This window comes from Pseudorca crassidens, chromosome 21, assembly GCF_039906515.1.
Source record: "Pseudorca crassidens isolate mPseCra1 chromosome 21, mPseCra1.hap1, whole genome shotgun sequence".
In the NCBI taxonomy this organism is placed as follows: Eukaryota; Metazoa; Chordata; class Mammalia; order Artiodactyla; family Delphinidae; genus Pseudorca; species Pseudorca crassidens.
Window position 1 is genome coordinate 16,492,406 of NC_090316.1, and position 21,681 is coordinate 16,514,086.

Consider the following 21,681-nt stretch of genomic DNA (forward strand, 5'->3'; position numbering starts at 1 on the left):
ATTGCCATGTTTTCAAGTTTACAAATGTATTCTTATGACTGTCTAATCTACTATTAATCCCATCTGTTTATTTTTCATTTCAGATGTTGCAGTTTTCATCTGTAGTTCAATCTGGGTATTTTTGTTTTTTTAAAAAAAACTTTCTTTACATCTGTACTTAACCTTTTGAATATCTGGATTATAGTTATAATAACTGTTTTAACATTCTTGTTTACCAATTCAGTTCTGATTGATTGATTCCTCATTATGGGTTATGTGTTCCTCATACTTTGAATGTCTGGTAATCCTTGATTGGATGCCAGCCATTGTGATTATTACTTTCTTTGGATGCTGGATATTTTCTTTTCCTATAGTCATTCTTGAGCTTTGCTCTGGGATGCAATTAAGTTACTTGAAAGCCGTTTGAACTCTTCGGGTCAATGTTCTAATTTGTGAAGTGGATCTGGTACAGTATTTGGTAGGTGTCTAAATTTTTCCCACTACTGAGGCATAGCATTCCTGAGTATTCTGCCCAGTGTCCCAAAACGTTTGATTTTTTTTTCTAGGCTGACTAGTGGGAATAGGCTACATTCTTGGCCCTTTGTGAGAATTGGGTGCTTTTTATCTAATCCTGTCAGGTTGCTTTTTCCTCTGGCAAGGGGTAGTATCTTCACATTCATGTAGTGGTCAGAACTCTGCTGTATACTCCAGGGGACATCTTCCACATATCCAGGGTTCCCTCTCCGTGCAGCTGTTTCCTCTCTGGCACTCTGTTTGGTACTCGAGCTGCCTTGGGCTCCCTGGACTCTCATCCCCATTTCCCTACTACGGAGAGTCCACCAGGCTCTGCCCGGGTCTCGCCTTCCTATGCCACAGAGCAGAAACCCTCTCAAGGCAGGAAGCTGGGACAATAGTAGGGCTCACCTAATTTGTTTCCCATTCTTCATGAGACAGGTCTGGGACCTGGGACCCTTTGCTGCAGTGCTGCAAAGCTTGCACCTGGACACACCTCTCCTGGAGCTACAAAATAAAAAGAAACTATATGGGACTAAAGGTAACTGTGTGCATGCAGCAGTTGGGGCAAATTCTGGACCAAAAGACACAAAAAGACAAAAAATCCAACTGCCATTTCTGAAGAGCCGGGAGCAAAAACTGGGTGTAGGGAGCAAAAGCAGGGTACTGTGCATGCCACACTGCCCTCAGCACCACAGAGGGGTGGACACACCACCTAAGCCACCCCTCTAGCCCGACCCCTGGACACACCCTTACCCTCACCCGATATAAGGAACGATCAGGGGAACGTGTTACTTGTTCTCACTCCCTCCTGCAGCCGGCGCAGGGGCCCCAGTAAAGCCTTGCCTGAATTTCTTGTCTGGCCTCGAGTCAATTTCTCTTGACTGGGGAAGGCCAAGAACCCTGGTTGGTATCATTCAGGGATCACTGTCCTCCATTGCCTGATAAGCAGTGTCTCAAAAACTGTTGTGTCATGTTTTGTTTTGTTTCTTTGCGGGACGCGGGCCTCTCACTGTTGTGGCCTCTCCCGTCGCGGAGCACAGGCTCTGGACGCGCAGGCTCAGCGGCCATGGCTCACAGGCCCAGCCGCTCCACGGCATGTGGGATCTTTCCGGACCGGGGCACGAACCTGTGTCGCCTGCATCGGCAGGCGGACTCTCAACGACTGCGCCACCAGGGAAGCCCCTGTGTCATGTATTTTGCTGTTTTTGTGTGTATGTTTGTTTCAGGCAGTAGGCAAATCTGATCTTGTTTCTCCTTTAAGTAGAAGCAAAGTTCTTCAACCAGTGCACCTTTAACATGAATACTGAATAATCACACAATGTTTTACTGATGAGGAAAGTGAGACACTGCGAGGTTAAAGGTCACAGAGCCAGTCTACGCCCTAATCATGATGCCGCCTCCCGGGGGAGGAGCATGTGCTTTTCTTCACCAAAGAAATTTTAGTGAAAACTTCCTAACATAGCCCAATACTTGGCTCTAATTATATTTATAAATGCTAATAGGAGTTACAATCACAATTATGCTCATCTCTGTGTCACATGCCTACTGTCACAAGCAATTATGGTCAATGGGCTCAATTCGTAAGCTGGAAGTTATTCTATCTAGCCACGTAAATACACCTCAGTTAGAGGAGACTGCCTCTAACATCTTTGACTAAAACTATTTACTTAAAAATGTCCTAATAAGATATAAAAAGGCTTTTCATCTTTATTTTCCTTTGATAGAACAGAAAAGGAAAACACGCCTGGAGTCAGATTTTTGGCCTATCTATTAGATAACAAGGACTCTGTGAAGCTCTTCAAAAATATTTCAAAGAATGTTTTCTGAAGACACATGCCCAGCTCCAGCTCAGAGGAGTAGAGGAACAGTAGAGGCATCGAGTGAGAGGAAACTTATATCCTGGACAGCGGCAAACAAGAGAGCTGGCAGCACAGGTAGTCGGTGGAAGACAATTAGGCAGAAAATTAAACATACGTAAGATCTCTTTATATTTACTTTTCGTACCTTTATTTGGACATCCATAAAATGCAGATACGTTAAGTGGATTTAGCACTACCTTTAGGCAAGATTCTGAAGTGTAAGTTATTCTCGTTGGTGAAACGAGAGGTGTAACTGAGACGGTCTTGAAGGCACTCGCTTTTTCCAAGAGTTTATGGCTCTCTGGTCCCCAGGTCCAGGCCTCTGAGGCTCAGGCCTTCATGCTGGTCTGGGTTCCCAGAACCTACCTTGTGGTGCCTTGCAAAACCCACCACAGACGCGGCTGGCTTCGGCCCGTGTTCCATCCTCTCTCCCAGGGTCAACATTTCCCTTTTCTCTGGCCCATTTCCTTCAGGCATGATTTCCCCTGGCTAATCCGATCAACTAACATCAGGAAGTTATCCCTTGTATTAGGGGTGTCCCATGGGGTGCAAGCAGGAGGTGCATCAGAGATTCACTGGGAGGAGGGAAAAATAATAGAATGCTTATTTATATTTATTTTTACTTCATCCTTTTGTTATTTATATTGTGTTTTATAATGTGCATAATGTACTAATTATAATAGTACACATATGCAATATATACATATAATAGTACATATAGTATAATACATATATATAATCCTAAGCTTTCCCTAATTGTGTAAATTTCCTCTCTAATCAGTATATTTTGTGAATTCATCTTCTTAGGCTTTCCCTTGGCCATCACCTTGGGAATTGTTATTGCTTCTCTCTTCAGTGGTTCATCTGTTTCCTGGATCTCTTGTTTCCCTTTTTCTGCATATATTTCTGGCATATCTAGCTTCCAAGAGCTTCCAGTAGCTTGCTGAGAAAAGGAAGAAAGGTAAGTCTCTAAAGGCCTTGTATGTCTGAAAGTACGTTTAGTGTACCTTCACAATTAATTGATAATTGGCTGGATATACAAATCATTCTTCCTCAGAAATTTGAAGGCATTGCTTCATTATCTTGTAGTTTCCAGATGCTATTGAGAAATTTAATGCCATTCTGATTCGTGATCCTTTGCATAAAGCCTATTTTATTTTTATTTTCATACTGGAAACTTGTAAGATTTTCTCCACTCCTTCCCTTTAAAAAGTAACTACCATGCTGACTTCTAACACTGTAGCCTTTATCGTGAACATTTTCTAGCTGGAATCACAGAATATGTGCTTTTTTGTACCTGGATTCTTTTACTCAACATCGTGTTTGTGAGATCCATTGCAATACACACTGATAACTATTCAGTCTCATTGATGTATGAAATGCTACTGTGTGAATAAAATACCATTTATGCGTCCCAAATGTTCATTTTGTATATCATCTATTTTTGCTTTACGGATCCAGTATATTGTCTTATCTCTATATTAATATTAAATACTTTTTTTCTTACACCCATATAGTCTTTGTATTTTACTTTATAGGATTTCCTCACATAGTCTGGTGATCCTTGGCTTCCTGCTCATATTTATGTATGAAGGGCTAAAAGGCTGATGGCTAGAGCTCTGTGCCCATGGGTGGTCTTCACTGTAGGGGGACCTTGCTGCACTATTTTCGTGGGGGAGATCCCTAATGTGGTACCTTTAGTTTCCCTCTCCCTCTCTTGAGCTGGTCATGTTATTTTTATCATTCATCAGAGAATGAACTTCTAAGCCAGAATCTAACCTTGACTCCCAGCACTTTGGGAGCCAACTTGGGGGAGAAGCCTGGAGAAGCTCTACGTTGATTGGTATGTGACCCCATTTTCAGTATGGCTCCCACTCTCAATAGGCCTAGCATCTCCTGTCCAAGACCTTCTGTTTTTCCCCGTCTAGAGAATACGCCTCAAGTCTTCTCCTGGTGAGGGAGGGAGAATCTGCCTGGTGCTTGGATTTGGGGAGGCCACCTGGGGGTCTAACTCTTTTCTCAACTAACAACTGATTTTGTCTTTAGCTCCGTCTTCACCTCTACTTTCAGAAGTAACTGGTACTACCAGCTCCTGAGTTTTGGGAGGGTTCTGCAAAGTAAGACAGGATTTTCATGGCTATGAATTTTCATTTGCTCTCTGGCTTCCAAAAGTTTTTTGTTCTTCTCTCCTCTCCTGTTGTCCTTTGCATTTGTCTTTGAAAGTCCTTGTACTTCTACTTTATGCAGCTTTAGGAAGGAGAGGGGGCAAGTAGGTGTGTTCAGTGCTCAGTTTTCACCCAGAAGGTCTGGTTTGATAATTTGTTTGTTTTTGTTTTTGTTTTGCAGTACACGGGCCTCTCACTATTGTGGCCTTTCCCGTTGCGGAGCACAGGCTCCAGACGCGCAGGCTCCGCGGCATGTGGGATCTTCCCGGACCGGGGCACGAACCCGTGTCCCCTGCATCGGCAGGCAGACTCCCAACCACTGCGCCACCAGGGAAGCCCTGGTTTGATAATTTTTTGAACTCAACTGTCTAGCACCTTGATTCTGAATAAGCCTCCAAGACCCAAAGAAGCAGTGATACTTGTGCCAATGTTTATAACTGTTTACTTTTGTTAATAGTTCTATGCTTATTCACCCTTTCTTCTAGATTGGCCTAATAAATTTTGTTTCTTGTGCTTATAGGCTAGGATTGACATAGTGAGTTTTAAAAATATTTCCAAGGTACAGGTATCATTTGCTGAATTATCTTCTAGATTCCTTAGGAATCAATTACTGTGGGAGGAAATGTAGGAAAAACATGTTTTTGATGATACTCCAAATCCACTCACTATATTAGTCATTTGTGACAACATGGATGGAACGTGAGGGCATTATGCTGAGTGAGATAACTCAGAGAGAAAGACAAATCTGTGTGATATCACGTATAAGTGGAATCTAAAAAAGCTGAACTCGTAAAAACAGAATAGAATGAGATATCATCTCACACCAGTCAGAATGGCCATCATCAAAAAATCTAGAAACAATAAATGCTGGAGAGGGTGTGGAGAAAAGGGAACACTCTTGCACTGCTGGTGGGAATGTGAATTGGTTCAGCCACTATGGAGAACAGTATGGAGGTTCCTTAAAAAACTACAAATAGAACTACCATATGACCCAGCAATCCCACTACTGGGCATATACCCTGAGAAAACCAAAATTCAAAAAGAGCCATGTACCAAAATGTTCATTGCAGCTCTATTTACAATAGCCCAGAGATGGAAACAACCTAAGTGCCCATCATCGGATGAATGGATAAAGAAGATGTGGCACATATATACAATGGAATATTACTCAGCCATAAAAAGAAACGAAATTGAGCTATTTGTAATGAGGTGGATAGACCTAGAGTCTGTCATACAGAGTGAAGTAAGTCAGAAAGAAAAAGACAAATACCGTATGCTAACACATATATATGGAATTTAAGAAAAAAAAATTGTCATGAAGAACCTAGGGGTAAAGCAGGAATAAAGACGCAGACCTCCTGGAGAACGGACTTGAGGTTATGGGGAGGGGGAAGGGTGAGCTGTGACAGGGCGGGGGAGAGTCATGGACATATACACACTAACAAACGTAGTAAGGTAGATAGCTAGTGGGAAGTAGCCGCATGGCACAGGGATATTGGCTCGGTGCTTTGTGACAGCCTGGAGGGGTGGGATAGGGAGGGTGGGAGGGAGGGAGACGCAAGAGGGAAGACATGTGGGAACATATGTATATGTATAACTGATTCACTTTGTTATAAAGCAGAAACTAACACACCATTGTAAAGCAATTATACCCCAATAAAGATGTTAAAAATAAATAAATTTAAAAAAAAACCAAAAAACAGAATAGAACGGTGGTTACCAGGGGCTGGGAGGTGGGAGAATTATGGAGATGTCATTTAAGGCTACAAACTTGCAACCAATAAACAAGTATTAGAGATCTAATGCACAGCATAGAGATTATAACCAACAGTACTGTATTATAAACTTCAAAGTTGCTAAGAGAATAGATCTTAATTGTTCCCACCACAAAAAAGAATGTTAATTATGTGACGTGGTAGAGATGTAGTTAATACTATGGTGGTAATCATTCTACTATATGTAAATGTATCAAATCAACGTGTTGTACACCTTAAAGCTGCACTTTATATCAATTATATCTGTGTAATAATACTAAAAGGAAAAAAACGTTAGGACAGACAGAGACAATCTGGGCATGCAGATAATAACGCTCTCCAGTCTTCCAATACTGGGAATAGTCAATGAGATGTGTTGATTTTTTTTTTTTTTGCCATCTAGGTGGCCCAAAATGCGAACAACTGAAGGATCACTCCAGCTGGCAGCACTAAAGGAACCTATCATCGGAGACTTCCCATGAGAACATCGTAAGGAAATGTGAAAGTTATGACGTTGACCACATAAAATTAGAAATGTCTGGGCAGCACGAGATGCATCTGTGTTCCTACAGTCACCTTAACAAATGCAACAAATCAGGGTTCCCGTTTCCAAAGGCCAGGAGCCCGCCATTTTTGTCTGGAATGTTGTCCCTTCAGGTGTGAAATCCTCTGGTCTTTTTACAGAGCAAGTGACATTTCAGAACTTGAAAGGTTCTGGCACCTTTTAGGGTCAACCAGACACACCCAGCTGACGCGCATTCCAGAAGACTGTAGTCAAGTTGTCCTTTTGCCTGAGCACAACCAAAAGAACAATTCCTGGCAACCAAAGACACAATGAATGTGACCCAGCTCTCCTTTTCTCCTTGGAGAAAAAAAGGAAAAGAACTGAATCTAGGCCAGTTAGTAACACAGTCCACTGGTTTGTGCCCAAGACGTTGAATCTGAGAGTAGCAGCCGTTTCCAAAAGATGATCTGTGCCCGGAGGAAACGCGTAACCTTTCTCCCAGTTTGTCTTTTAAGGTTCGATTACCTTGGAGTGACCTCTTTACACCGGCAGCAACGCCCCAAATTAGTCTCCATTCACAAAGTATCTCTGATGCAGCCTCCCTGGGAAAACTTAAAAGCCTATTTAACTAAAGGAGAGCTTGCTGCCAAGACGTTGGCCTGGGAGAATGGCAGTAATTAAATGATGATAATATTTAGGTTCCTGCAGGTATGACAAAGGCCCCTTTCTTTGTCTCAGGTGGGGACAAGTTAACACATTGCCTCTGTCTGGGAAAGGATGTAGGCCAAAGAGGGGGGGAGTGTGAGAAAGAGGAACTGGGGAGAGCAGCGTGGCAGGGGAGGGGAGGCTGACTCCTGAGCCGGGAGGAGAGACAGATGCTGGGAGGGAGAGGAGTTTAATCTTAATATTCATCAGAGGTGGGCCCTGTGGCGTTTCAGCCTAAGATCTATTAGAACAGGTGAGAGATGAAACAAAGCCGTGCTTTTTGTTCATTGGCTGATTGTCTGTGGGAGGGAGGGCAGGGAGGGAGGCGGGGTTGGGGAGGAGCTAAAGGAAAGAAGAGGATAAAGAATTACCGTCGCTGGAAAGGTTTGCTTGGGTGAGTCTTGCACTGTACACTTGGCTGGAGAGGTGAAGATGCTAAAGGGCTCAGTAGAGCCGTACGTCACAGCCTCACAGCGGTGGGAAGATGGAAATTTAAGTCCTAACAACCAGCCTTTCCTCTCTCCAGTTGTGTGATCTCCTGCACATCGCTGAACAATCAACTCTACCTCTGGGAAGGGGAGCCGGCCCAGCTCCCCGCCCACCAGCCAGGCTCACTGACAGAGGGACGCCTGCCCACCCAGTCCGCCTGGAGCCGGAGCGACTGACACTGTCTGTGAGCTCCAGGGAGGACTTGTCTCCTGAATCGGGTGGTCCAGAGGTCGGTCTGATGGATGCATCCTGCTAATCTAATACATAAGTAAATTTGTGCCACTTCCTTCAGCTAAAGCAGTTTCACCTGTTCAGCCCACAAAGAAGATAAATAAAATACACAGCTCAGGGCTCAGGGCCAGGGTTCCAAACCTGTGGGAAGGGGCCTGAGTTTTTCATTCATCTCTGCCCGAAGTGGACAGATTCCATCCAGGAAGCCTGCATCAGCCTGAATTCAGATCCACCTATTCCTCTCCCCTCCTCTCTCCCCTGCCCCACCCCCTGCTCTCGCTCTCTCGTGGAATCTAACTCTGGCTCAGCAATCTGAACCTTAGAGGGCCATGGTGCAAAGACCAGGTTGCTGTTTGCAGTTTGTCAAGATGCCCTGTACTCCGAGTTAGCACGAAGGGCAGTGAGAGAAAAAAGGAGGAGAGGAATCTAGCCAGAGAGTCTTCTCTTATTGGATCGAAGCAAGTCTGACCTGGGATCCTGCATTGTTTACTTCTTAAATGAAGGCAGGAAAAAGAAACCTGAAATTCCCCCAGGGGAGGACGAGGGGAGGGCTGGGAAGGTTTAAGGGAAAGAACTAGGCATGGATTCTTCCTTATGCTTCCACTACTGTTGTTTTTTCTGTTTGTAAATATAATACATATTCATTATAGAAAGCTTAGAAAACACAGAAGAGTCTAAAAAAGGAAATTAAAACACTCACAATACTAAAGCTCAAGGGTAAACACCATTAACCTTTTGGAGAATTTTATCATTTTAGTATCGTCTTACAGCCTACTTTTTTCTTTTAATAATCAATTTTGAGGGCATTTTCCAAAGACATTGCAAAAATCTCCAAAAATATGTTTTAAAATCAGTTGATTCATATTCCTTGTATGGATAAAATATAAGGTTTTTTAAAAAAGTGTTTCATAATGTTAGCCCTTAAATTTTTATTTTTCTTATTATAAAAGAAAAGCTCCAGTGAACACACAAATACACACACATATAATAGCACATTACAGAATGTAGAATAAAATGGAATTATTTTCTAGAAGTATGTTCATAGGAGTACAACTACCAAATTAATTCTTGATACTCTTTTACACCCCAGCCGTCAGAAACTTTGTGGAGAACAGTCTCAGCATTACACCTAGGGGGCTCCAACATCTCAGCTTTGCAAGAGATGGCAGCTCATATACCAAAGGTCTTCTCCGGCTTACTTGAGTGCAAAAGTGTGTGTGTGTGTCTGTGTGTCTGTGTGTGTGTGCACATGAGTGCGTGTGCATGTGTGTGAGAATGCTAGGAGGGGAGAGGGTGCACCTGAACTGTATCCTTGTTTCAGGTGGACTCCTAATTCAATGTGACTGGTGTCCTTATAAACACCACGTGAAGAGATCAACACACACACACACACACACACACACACACACATGCAAACATACACAGAACTCCCTGTGAAGACTGCAGTTGTGTTGCCACGAGCCAAGAAACTACCAGAAGCCAGGGGAGAGGCCTGGAACAGATCCTTCCCTAGTACCTTCAGAGGGAGCACGGCCCTGCTGATACCTTGATCTTGGATATCTAGCCTCCAGAACTGTGAGGGCCACTCAGTTTGTGGCTTAAACTGTTATTTAAGCCACTCAGTTTGTGGTCCTCTGTTAACGGCAGCCCTAGGACTCTAATGCACTCACTTTTACCCAGGAGTTCAGAAGCCTGCTAACCTTGGAAGGACTCTTGGCCTCTTCACAACTCAGCTTTGTACAGAAAGACCAACCAGAGTCAGGCCTGATGTATAGATGGTGAGACGATGTCCCAGAGAGATGAAATGATTCATTTGAAACTGCTTTCTGGGACTTCCCTGGTGGCACAGTGGTTAAGAATCCTCCTGCCAATGCAGGGGACACAGGTTCGAGCCCTGGTCCGGGAAGATCCCGCATGCCGTGGAGCAACTAAGTCATGCACCACAACTGCTGAGCCTGCGCTCTAGAGCCCGTGAGCCACAACTGCTGAGCCTGCGTGCCACAACTACTGAAGCCCATGCACCTAGAGCCCGTGCTCCACAACAAGAGAAGCTACCACAATGAGAAGCCCATGCACCGCAACAAAGAGTAGCCCCCGCTCATCACAACTGGAGAAAGCCCGTGCAGCAACAAAGACCCAACACAGCCAAAAATAAACAAATAAATTTATCAAAAAAAAAAAGAAATTGCTTTCTTCCACAATTCTTTAAAAGAACGAAGCCAAGAGAAGTTAATTCTGCCAACGTGCTAATTGTCTGCCAGCCACTTACCTCACATCCAATGCTCCTGACTCACCTTAAGGTTGGCCTTTGGGGGATGCCTTATTCTCAGGGGTGGAGTGGCCACAAATGAGTAGCAGATTGGGGGTGTCGAAGAGTAACACCAAGCCAAGTCTCACTAGAATGTTGAAGGACCCATTTGTGTCAGTGAAACCTGCCAATAGAGAAGGGTGTGTGCACCTAAAGTATTTATTTTCATGCTATAAAATGCCAAAGAATGCTTTGAATTAAAAAAAAAAAAAGTATTTTTCACCCTGAAGGTGGAACTTCCTGGGTTCCCAAATTCTTGGGCAAATATCTGGATGAGAATTACGTTTTAAGCGCCCAGTCGTGAGGGATTAAACATACAAGATTCTAAAAATGAGGTGCAAGGAAAGGAGGACCACGCGGGGCTCTGGAGTCAAGAGATGCAGTTGGAGTTCCAGCTGCACTCTCACTAGGGGGCCGACGTCAGGCACGACGCTCTAACACCCCTGAGTCTCATCTGTAAATGGCATGACCAACAACACCAAGTTCCAGAGGGTCCCAATGGAATGAGGTGTTAAGCGATTTACAAAGGGCAAAGTCGCTAAGTAGCACAAGCAGTTAGTTGGGTCTTAGGTGTGCAAACAGGACAGTTCAGAATTCCAAGGCAGCACTGCACCTGGGAGTATCCTGGCGCTGACCGCAGAGTTCACGTTGATCTCTGAGGTGGATTTCTGACTTGGAGAAGTGAACTATAGAAAGGATTTGGGGAGAGCCAAAACTGAAATTTTTTCTGCAAAAATATAACGTGCATGTTCATTTTCTGGGGAGAGAACCCATGGGTATAAGGGTATGTGACCACTTCATCCTTCCTCCCAAAGGTCTCCTCCATCCTTCTTTAGAAAGGGTGTGCGGGCATTCAGGTGGAATGGTAGGGAGGAAAGGAGGTGGGGCACCTTGAAAAGGTGCAAACAACAAGCCTTGAGATCTGTATTCATCAAATTATCAATAATCCCCTCTTCTAGGCTTCTCCACTTTCCTTAACACCCTACCATACCTACCCTTCCCTCTAGCAGGCCACCTTTCTGTGACTCCTTTTTATCCCCTGAAGGCTTTGCCCATGTTCTTCCGGGAGGAAGGGGAGGTGACAGTAATGTCAGGTGATTCTGCAGTGTCATTTGCTCCTATGTACCCTCTGCTCCTGGAGCTGGGTGTTCTCTGTATAAGAGGCTGTGGTGTCAGAGTGACACTGTGAGGGAGTCAGGCTGCCACTGCCTCATCCCATTCCCCGAGGAAGATGTGCAAGAAGGAGCCTGAACACAAAGGGTTGATCCGGCCAAGCTCTGGGTGTTAGTCAGAAGGATGCAGGCTGGAGGTGAAGTGAGCAGAGGAAGGAGGAGGGGAAGGAAGGTGAGAGGGCTGTGACTCACTATGAAAGAATTGTGGTTTCTCAGGGGTTGGGAAATCAAACACAAATGACCTCAAATTTAGCTAATAGAGAACACTGATTTCCTTTGTGCAGCACAGCCAAATGCATTAAGCTTCTACTTAAATATTGCCAGCAAGAATTTTTCAGTTTTTATATTCAAACCCCATTTTTAGGTCACCTTTAAAATTTCCTAGCTGTCCCTTTGAGGAGCTGCATTCAGTGATGATGTCTCAATCCAGCAAGACATCTGACTGTTAATTATACTGCCAATATGCATTTATTCTCAAAGAGTAGAGAGAAAAAGACAGACATCCATTCTTCTAGAGTTACTTTATCGTGTTGTGCTTATAGCACTACTGTATATATATGATCCCATCTCTGGCAGTCTGCCTCTAGGCTTACCTGTCTGCCAACCACCCAGCCAAGCCCAAGGATGGTATTTATCAGTAGCAGGAAAGCAGCAGCTTAATAACAGCCACAAAACTAGCAAGAAGAAAGTGTGTTCTTTTTTGTTAGCTCCCGTGGCTGCACTACATCATAGCTATCTTTTTATACTATCTCTATATTCCTTTAATCTGACTTTAGGTGACAGTCCTAAAGCAAATGATGCTTTTACTTTCATATGCCTTAATGTTAAAATGTATACAGAATTTGTGAACTGACAATTATTAGGAGCTAAAGACTATTTTACTATCTAAATTATCATTGTCATATGTAGTCTCACAATAGAAAAAATTTGACAACCCTCCTCCATGGAAGCTGTCTAGGAAACACATCTTAACAATCTGAAAACGTCTCATGCCATGGGTGTTCTCGGCTTCCTGCTATTTTCTCCCTCCTGCTCCCCTCCACCACCACCCTAATGAATATTCAGCCTGCATCCATCAACCAGGAATTTGAATAGGATGCTTCCTGTTTTTCCTATTAAAGATTAACTGTTGTCCAGGGGAAAGGGGATTGTTTGGTAAGACCTTGCAGCTGGGAATTCCTGTTTATTTTTCATTCTGACCCTGGTTCTGGGGATAACATATATCCGGTAGTTTCAAATAATGTCCAGTGCTCTGTTAGCCCTGACTCTAACTATAACCTGCCTACCTCTTTCATCTCACTGTGAGAAATTCAAAGTCAGGGACCAAGTCTTATTTAACTTCACTTTTCTGGTGCGCAACATGGTGCCCAGAACAGAGCAGAAGCTCATAAAGTGTGTTGAATGGATGAAAAGCATAGTGATTATAAGTTCCAGGGAGAAGTGGTCATAAACATCCATCCATTGTCCTTAGGCTAGAAAAGGATAAAGAGAGATGAAGATTCATTTGTGCCCATTGTGTGTACTTTCTGGCAAAGTGGTGATTACCTAGGTGTGTCGCAGGATGACCGAGTGGGTCCTGGAACTGGGTTTTATTCTTCTGTCTTTCCCAACAGTGGAGTTTTCCACATTTCTCCCAAGTGCTTAGTAGCTTCTGCAGCTTTACCTGGTTACCGGGGCTCCGTGGATCACGGATGCTGTTCCTGGTTTGTTGCGTGTACTTCAGAAGTCAATCGCCAAGGATGTTTCGCGAGCCCTCCGTGGTTGTTACTTGGGTAAACTGAGATGTTCTGGAAGAATTAATTCACAGGAAGGTAATGGTTTTGTCACTTGCCAGAGAATTATGAGCAAAAACATGTTTGAAAGCATGATTCTACCAAAGCCGTTTATAAATGTGCGGATATTTGCCATTTAAATCTTATAGATTCTTGATCTATGACTCGGACTACGTGGGATGAGGAAATGCGCCATGAGGAAATGTCTGGGAACCTCTTCACAATTAAAAGGAGATCCATGAGTTCCTTTCCTGAAGACCTTATGGATGACGTTTTGCATTTGCCATCTGGGGGAAAAGATAGAAACAACTTAGTATTTCCTTCATACTCATTTTTAAAGGCTGCAAATGCACTTTACAAACATCATTTCATAAATCCTTAAACCAAGCCCGGGAAATAGTAGATATGCTTAACATTTGCTAAAATCTTTCAATAGCTTCCTTTCGCCCCAGGGATCAATTCCTAACAGCGGAGTCGGAGTCGGCTTCCACTCTCCAGCTTTTCCTCAAGCACTGACCTCCAGTTACACTAAACTTCTAGCCTCACTTGCATTTTCTTGCTTTCAGTCCTTTGTGTCAACTGTTCCTTCTTCCAGGAATACTCCTCCCTCCTCTCCCGTCCCCCACCCTTAGTCCTTCCAGTTGAGAAATCTGAATGTTGCCTCCTGGAGATGATTCCTGCACTAGGTTAGGTTCCTTTATGTTTGTTTCCTCACAGAGGGAGCTCCCAAGAGAAATTCAGAGCCTACAGTGCCTCCATTTTCAGAGTAGTCACAGCTTTTTCGAAGTTACTTTAGATGTTCATAGGAAATATGTGCGCTCAGGGTTAGCCTCCTGTGATACTCCATGGCCTCCTATTTGTGTACGGGAAATGACGTCCTGTCAAAAGTTGCTGCCAAAATTGCATTTTAGAAGAGCCAGGAAGAGCCTGTCAAACATCTTGCCGTGTAGTTTGGAGGGTTTCGTTTTGTCAGATTACCTTAGCCATCCAAGGAAAAAGTCAATCACACCTCAGTCCTTGACGTCTTCCTCTGGATAGTTCAACGTATTATTAGTAGTTGGACCATAATTCAAATTCCATTATTAGGAATGTCCAAGGAGTATATGACTTTCCTAATTATATTAGGACATGCTTTTATTTGGCATTACTTAAAATAAGTAGTTAGTATGCAGATGCTTAGAAGCCCTGGGGTTATATAAACTGCTTTGTGATAGTATTATTTTAATCGCATTAGGTATTTATTATTCTTAACAATGTACAGAGCAGCAGAAGGGTCAAAAGAGCAGATTCTGAAGAAAACAATGCCACTTGTGATACATAATATCTCTGTGGCTCAGTTCCTTCATCTATGCAATGGAAATGACAATGGTACCTACCTCATGGGATTACCATGGGGGTTAAATGAAATAATGCATGTAAAGTGTTTAGGATTATATACAGCACAAGGTAAGCTCTCAATAAGTGCTACCTATTTTATTATATAAAATATGTAGGTGCTCCTTTATATTTCCTGATGATGGAATTAGCCATTTCCTTTCTCAAATTGATCATCTCCTGTAGGTGCTGCAAAAGTTATAGCAGTTATGGGAGAGTGAGTTTTAGACTTAGATCTAGTTTTCCCTTCCTGTGGTGCTAGGAGGCTGACCTAAACTCTCTCGGGTCACATAAGGCCCATGAGCTCTCTGAGGATCAGAAGTACTGCTTCCTCCTTTTGAACCCCTGTGGTCCGTAGCTTGGCGTGGGACAGACTGTCTCAGCCACTTGCCTCCATGATGGCGTCTTTGATCTCTTCTCCCATCAGTATCTGGATGGCCAGCTCTCTCCCCCATGGGGCCATCACCCAATTGATCTAATATCATTAGGCCAGCTGTGTCTTGCCCATAGATTCTCAATAAATGTTTGTCATGAGGGGCATGCAGATGACAAACAACCCTTTCCCACGTGAACAGATGAGAAAACAACTGCCTTATTTCAATCTCAATTTACTTTTCTTCATTTTACTGTCTTGGTGAAAAGTCTGAGGAGGATTGACCATAATTTTCTTAACTAACTAACTAACTAACTAACCAACCAACCAACTAACAAATACCTCAGGATCTTCAGAGGCCTGGCTCCTGTTTCAAGGGACAGCTGAGAACATTATTTTATTGATGCGTTACTGGTTAACAACTGTGTTAGCCTAGTATTCAAGATAGGGCTATCAAATGGAATTATAAAAGGAAAGAAGTTTTAAAACTTCTATTAGGATTTCTCAAATAGATTCTATTGGACATCTTTGGTTTTTATTGATTAGAGGCATAGTGGACATATTTTTAAAGAATCTCCTGCATGTAAAGGTGAAAGAAAAGGCCCTCTGATGCGCATAGGTTTTATTATTTTCTATCCCTTCTTCAAGAGCACACATCCTGTAAAAAACAGACAAACAAACAAGATCAGAGCTCCTTTTTTTTGCCACTTGCCCATCAAACATGGCTTCTGCTTCTGATTGGATAACTGATTCCAAGCTCTTCCCAGACCCAAGTCTGAATGAAGTCTCCACACTCCTTCCCATCATCTGTCTTTCACCAGTTATTGTTGTATCACAGAAGGATATTGCTCTGGAAGTAACACTTTCTAATTCTCCTCTGTCATTTATTATTTTGTGAAGAGAATCAAGGAGGAAGCAAAGTTGGTCAGCTATTCACTCTATAGCAGCCTGACTCCTGCAATCCTGGGTCTCAATTTTCCATCTCTCTGTTGAAGAAGCTGCACTTCGTTGGAGGAGGCTTAAGCACCCTGAAGAGCTGTACTATTTTTTATTTACCTGCAGGAAAAACTGGAGGAGGTATCCAGGATTTGTAACAGTCCATTGTTAAGGGCATTCTATTTCTTAAAAATTCCATTCTGCAAGGACTATTAAAATCCATCCCATAGAAATACTTGACTTGAATACCATTATCTATTTAGATGGTAAAGTTCTGTGGCTGTTATAATTTATAATATGATAGCTGATTCCTTTGCTAAGCTCTGTGTTTGTTTATTAAGCCCTGGAAACCATTATAATAAAGTTAATGGGAGGAAGGAGGTCCCTGAACTTAGTGTGCTTGGCAGTTCCTGAAAACAGCCCAGAGTTAGTAACTGGATGGCCCCCTGGTAAAATCCATGCAAACAGGAGGTGAGAAAGCCTGTGGAATGCTTACTCCTCCTCCTTCACTTAATTATTTATGTTCAAGTCACTTCCTTGGGGCCATGTCCTTTTAAGATGGATCACTGTAAGAATATTTTTATTAGAGCATGTTTGAGGGCAGATTGTTTTACAAATATATAAAGGTACAATTAATATGCCCCTAGCCTAAGGTATGTTATATTTGCTGTGTATAAGAGCTAACTAAAAGTTAGTGGATTCTGATAATTTGAGAAGAATCCATAATGTGTAAACAGAAGATTCAAGCCAACTTGCAACTTAATCACTTGTTTAGAAACTGCTTCACCCTTTACAGTATGTCTGATTTTGTTTCCTTATGAAAATAGTTAACATAAATAAAGTTTTCACAATTAGTCATTGGTAAAATGAGGATTAGAAGATTTTTCTGCCTTGTAGCATTGGTATAATAGTTGATGGAGGTAATCTGTATAAAGAATTTTGAAGAGTGCCTGGCATACAGATGGTTCTTTAAAAAGCTTAGGTAGCATTATTGTCATCATTAATAAATGAGCTTGAATCTATGATCAGTCTAGATATATTTAGTAGTCAGTACAAATTTAGGTCTCAAAAAGTCACAACTGTCCACTGTACTCTAATGTTTTAAATCTGCAGGAATACTACCTTCCATTTTTTCTTTCTCTCCTAGCCCTTAATTTAAGGAAACCATTTGGTTTAAATATCTGACAGGAGCCTGGCAGCAAGATCTAAAGTCACGGTTTTCTATCATTATGCAGACAGGTTTCTCAGGGCCATTTTTATTTTCAAAAAAACCATGTGTTTTATAAGCATTTAAGAATATGCAATGAAACTTAGAGGATTGCTAGGAGAGAAGCAAGGATTGTAAAAAAGCATGTTGTTGGTAAAATGGCATGTGAAAATACTATATATATATATATATATATATATATATATATATATATATTAGAAAATGGGAAATTTCTCAAATGTCTGCATTGGGAGACTTCAGGAAGGTGGAGAAAGCCCATTTCCTGACCAAAGGTTTCTGAAGAAGGAGTCAGGCCATTTGTCTCGTAGCCTTGACCTGAGTCTCAGACTGGCCTTCCCTCCCTCCCTCCCTCCAACCAGGTGGAGCAGACAACAGGGGCCTTTGCTTTAATTCTATAGTTTTAGCTCAATCGTTAGCCCTCCCATTACCCACATTTCTGACCTGGATGTAATCACCCCTCCTTTGTGCCCCCACAAATGTCTGTCAGCAGCCAGAACACTACTGTCCTTATCTGATTAAGGTTGTTGACCTAAAACAAATAGACTGCCAGCTATTTCTCCAGCAAAAATGGGTTTAATTGGCATCAACAAAAGATTGCAATTCAGGGTTTATAACCATGACGAGCCATGTGCAAGACCACATACAACAAAGGAACACTTAAAGAGGGGAAAAAGGATTTGGGAGGGCCACAGTAAACAAAGAATCCATTGGAGGAATTGAGAGTTCCAAGCAGAGTGGCTTTCATTGGCTGAGTCGTGACAGTCTCTCATTGGCTGAGCTCTTGCTAGGCAGGAAGAGGAAGTTTTTCTTTTTCTTGGTGAGCTCAGCTATCCTCTTAGGGAGTGACAGCTCCCCTGTCTGGCTTCCTGATTCTATTTTAATTGAGATTTCTGCTTATTAATTTTTACGAGGTCTAATCTCCTTACAATTTTCTTCATGGTAAAGACTCTTTGTTATCCATCTTTATATTCCTATGTTTAAAACAGTGCCTTGCATTTAGTTAGTGCTCAAGATATGTATCAAATGAATGAATAAAGTAAAGTTTAAATGAAATAGTTGTAGTGTAAGTGCCCGACAGTATGCTTTTTATTGCCAAGGCAGCCATTTTGAAGACATTCATCTCGAATAAACATACTGCCAGCTGCATGACACAGATATTATCAAAACATCTAGGCAAGAAACCAGGCTGCCCCCACCCATGCAGGTCCCTATTCAGGAAGCCCTGAGTAACATAGAAAACTGATCACTGGAGTGACCCCACTTCTCCCTACCCACGCCCTCATTCCAGCTCTGAGCTTTAAATTCACCAATAAAGAGTGAATTCTCAAAATGCTAGATACCCAACCTTTGGACCCTAATAGAGGCAGAGCTCCTGGTCTGCATTCCCTTCCACTGTGACCTCACTGTGTTGCTCTTGGGCATGCCATGTACCCTCCAGGACCTGTGAATAATAAATCTTGTCCTTCAAAGTTCCCTGATGGTTGTTGCTGAGGTGTGTGCTGCATCATGATAAAAAAAAACAAGGGCTGGTCCAGCCACAACACTGCTTCAAGTTGGGGAAATGTCTGGGGGGCTGCCATAAGTAGCAGGCCCCAGGCGAGTGTCTCAGGCATTCCTAACCGATAGCATCACATTAATAGGCTGAGACCCACACAACAATCAAATAAAATGTTATCTTGTAACCTGACATAATTTAGCTACTCAGTAAAGGGTAGCTGTGATCATGATGATAAATACTATGTTATTGCCATGAATGACATTTCTCAAAAAATGTAGTTTAGCCTTATAGACCATATTTTTTTTAAAGTTATCACACTAAGAAGGCTTAAATATTCAGTTGAATTTCTCTGTTATCTCTAGAATATGTTCCTGAACATATTTCTTTTACAAAATAAATTTTGTTTTTCTTGTTATGAAAAGGTTAGGTGTTAATTATAATTACAAAGTATAGAAAAAATTATGCCTAGGTTTGTCATCCAGAGATAACCATATTCATATATAAAAAATGTTTCAGCCTCTTTTTCTATGCAAGTCTTTTCTTTTTTTTTTTTTAAGTCTTTTCTTTTTAATATAGTTGTGATTCAATCCTTGGTTCATTTAACAAATATTTATAAAACGCTTACTACCTGCCAGGATACGTATACTGTGATTATATAAATAACTTTGCGTCCAACCTTTCAGTTAATAGAAGAAACAAACATTTGCCCATATTATTAAACACCCTTTGTAAATGTAATTATGCTTTGTTTAACTATCCCTTCTTGTTGGACGCCTGGGTCCTCTGCAATATTATAATGCTGCAGTAATGTTTTGGATGTTTAGGATGCTTTGTTTAGGAAAGAATCCCAGGTCTGGATTTACTGGGAGGAAAGCTGTGAACACTCTGAGATTTTCGATACAGTTACCCACTTACTTTCCAAAATGAGGTACAAATGAACTGAATGGAGAGTCCACTGATATACAAAAATATAGAAAAATATATAGAAACATACAGAAAACACATTTTCTATATAGGGAATATAAAAAAATATAGTTAAAAAAGTATACCTCAATTTTAAGGTTTAAGTGACAAAACAGCGAGGAGGTGGCAGTCAACCAACTTTGCTTTTCAAATACTTGACATTCATCTGAAGTTGCCAGCTTGTCAGGAGGTTGTGCCCATACTCGGAAAGAGCCGGAGGAGTCTGGTTGAGGTGTCTCGTTCCTAATCCAGTGTCTCCTAAAAGCACAGAACCTCGGTAATTTAAACGAGATGTCTCTCTGGTATGCCTAGAAGTGCCTAAAACTATGACAAATCCGGGACAAATATAGCAAGAGTTTCGTATAACAAGTAAAATCAAGATTTCTTTAAAGGCTTAGAATTTCTTTCTTGTTAAATATACTTATTTATTTTTAGATAAGAGGAGCTCTGGGCCAAAGCAAGCAGTGTAATATCTTCTTTGTGTTGTCTTGAAGGAAATTAGCCAGGAATTTGACTCATTTTTAGCATGACATTCCAGGAAGTCTTTAAGCTGACTATAGGGAACTGATACTTTCTGAAAGTAATTTTTGCCAAGAGACACAGACTTCTGAGGCAGAAGATGTAGACACCGCACGCATATTTCAATTCAATTACATTTTCTTTCCTTTCTCTCCCCTACCCTGTGTCTTCTGTCTGATGTATGATATACACCTTTAGGAAATGTAGGTGACTTCAATGATATTTCAAGATTTTCCTTACTACTAGTAAGTGAGTATACAGCTTAGAAATTTGGTTGTGAGTAAAAAGTTAGAGTATTTACCTGTCTAGCTCTTGAAGCCCTTTCCCAAGGCATTCATGTAAAGGCTGAATGTTTAGCTAACTCCTATAAATGCAAAGATTTGTCATCGCTTCACTGGTTACAAGTATAATACGCGTGAGGTCCTGATTTCAATCCCCACATGACACTGTTAATTGTATTCTGTTTCATAATCAGACTACCCCATCCTCCACTGAATTGGTGCGTGGTGTTTAAGGAGAGCGGGAGGAGATAGACTAGTGTGTGTCATTCATTTTACAAGGAAGCCCAGATAAAAGAGTAACGGCAGATCACTCACTACAGATTCATCACCAGCATGGGAGGAAACTGCATTAATGGTGGCGTAGCAGCATATTTATGTGTATGAAGGATAGTTCATCTCAAACTCTAATATATAAAAGCACTATTTACAAATAAAGACATATTATCATTAACCACTATCAGCGTAGGTCCCTTATTTTCTTATCTAGCTTATTCATTCATTCATTCAATAAATATTTATGAAGGGCTCACATGTGCCAAAGTTCATAAGTGAAAGGTTAATTCTTTTTATTTAGAGAGGGTGTGTCATATGACATAACCTTTAGCAAATCATAAAACCAACCAAAACCCTAGTAAACCATCTGAACTACGAGTGACTATGTGACTTGGGTATGTCAATATATGGGGAGCAACTACATTGGTATAGAAGCAATCTACACAAGGTAATTGACTTCCTGATAATAGATACGGCCGACTAAAATCAGCCAGGGTGAAAAGGAAAGAGGGCTGGGTATGGGAATGTAGAGAAACTAACATTCCGGGGACTCTGGAGGGAAAACCATTAAAGACGATTTAGATCGATGATGGAAAGGGGACCACTTTTTCTCTTTAAATCAAACCAAGATTTTGCCACCTTAGTGATGGAGGAAGGTGGGAATTCCTTAGTGGTGCAGTGGTTAAAGAATCCTCCTGCCAATGCAGGGGACTCGGTTTCGATCCCTGGTCTGGGAAGATTCCACATGCTGCAGAGCAATTAAGCCTGTGCACCACAACTG

General features: G+C 41.9%; 1 long non-coding RNA gene across 1 annotated transcript in view; it reads right to left on the bottom strand.

Moving 5' to 3' along the window:
* LOC137215957 (uncharacterized) overlaps positions 1-20,128 on the bottom strand; it is a 31,171-nt gene extending 11,043 nt beyond the window's left edge. The window contains exons 1-3 of the long non-coding RNA XR_010939508.1: positions 19,914-20,128; positions 13,229-13,742; positions 10,498-10,635 (exon numbers count right to left, since the gene is read on the bottom strand). This is a non-coding gene — a long non-coding RNA (uncharacterized lncRNA). The remainder of the gene's footprint in view (positions 1-10,497; positions 10,636-13,228; positions 13,743-19,913) is intronic.
* Positions 20,129-21,681: the final 1,553 nt, after the last annotated feature.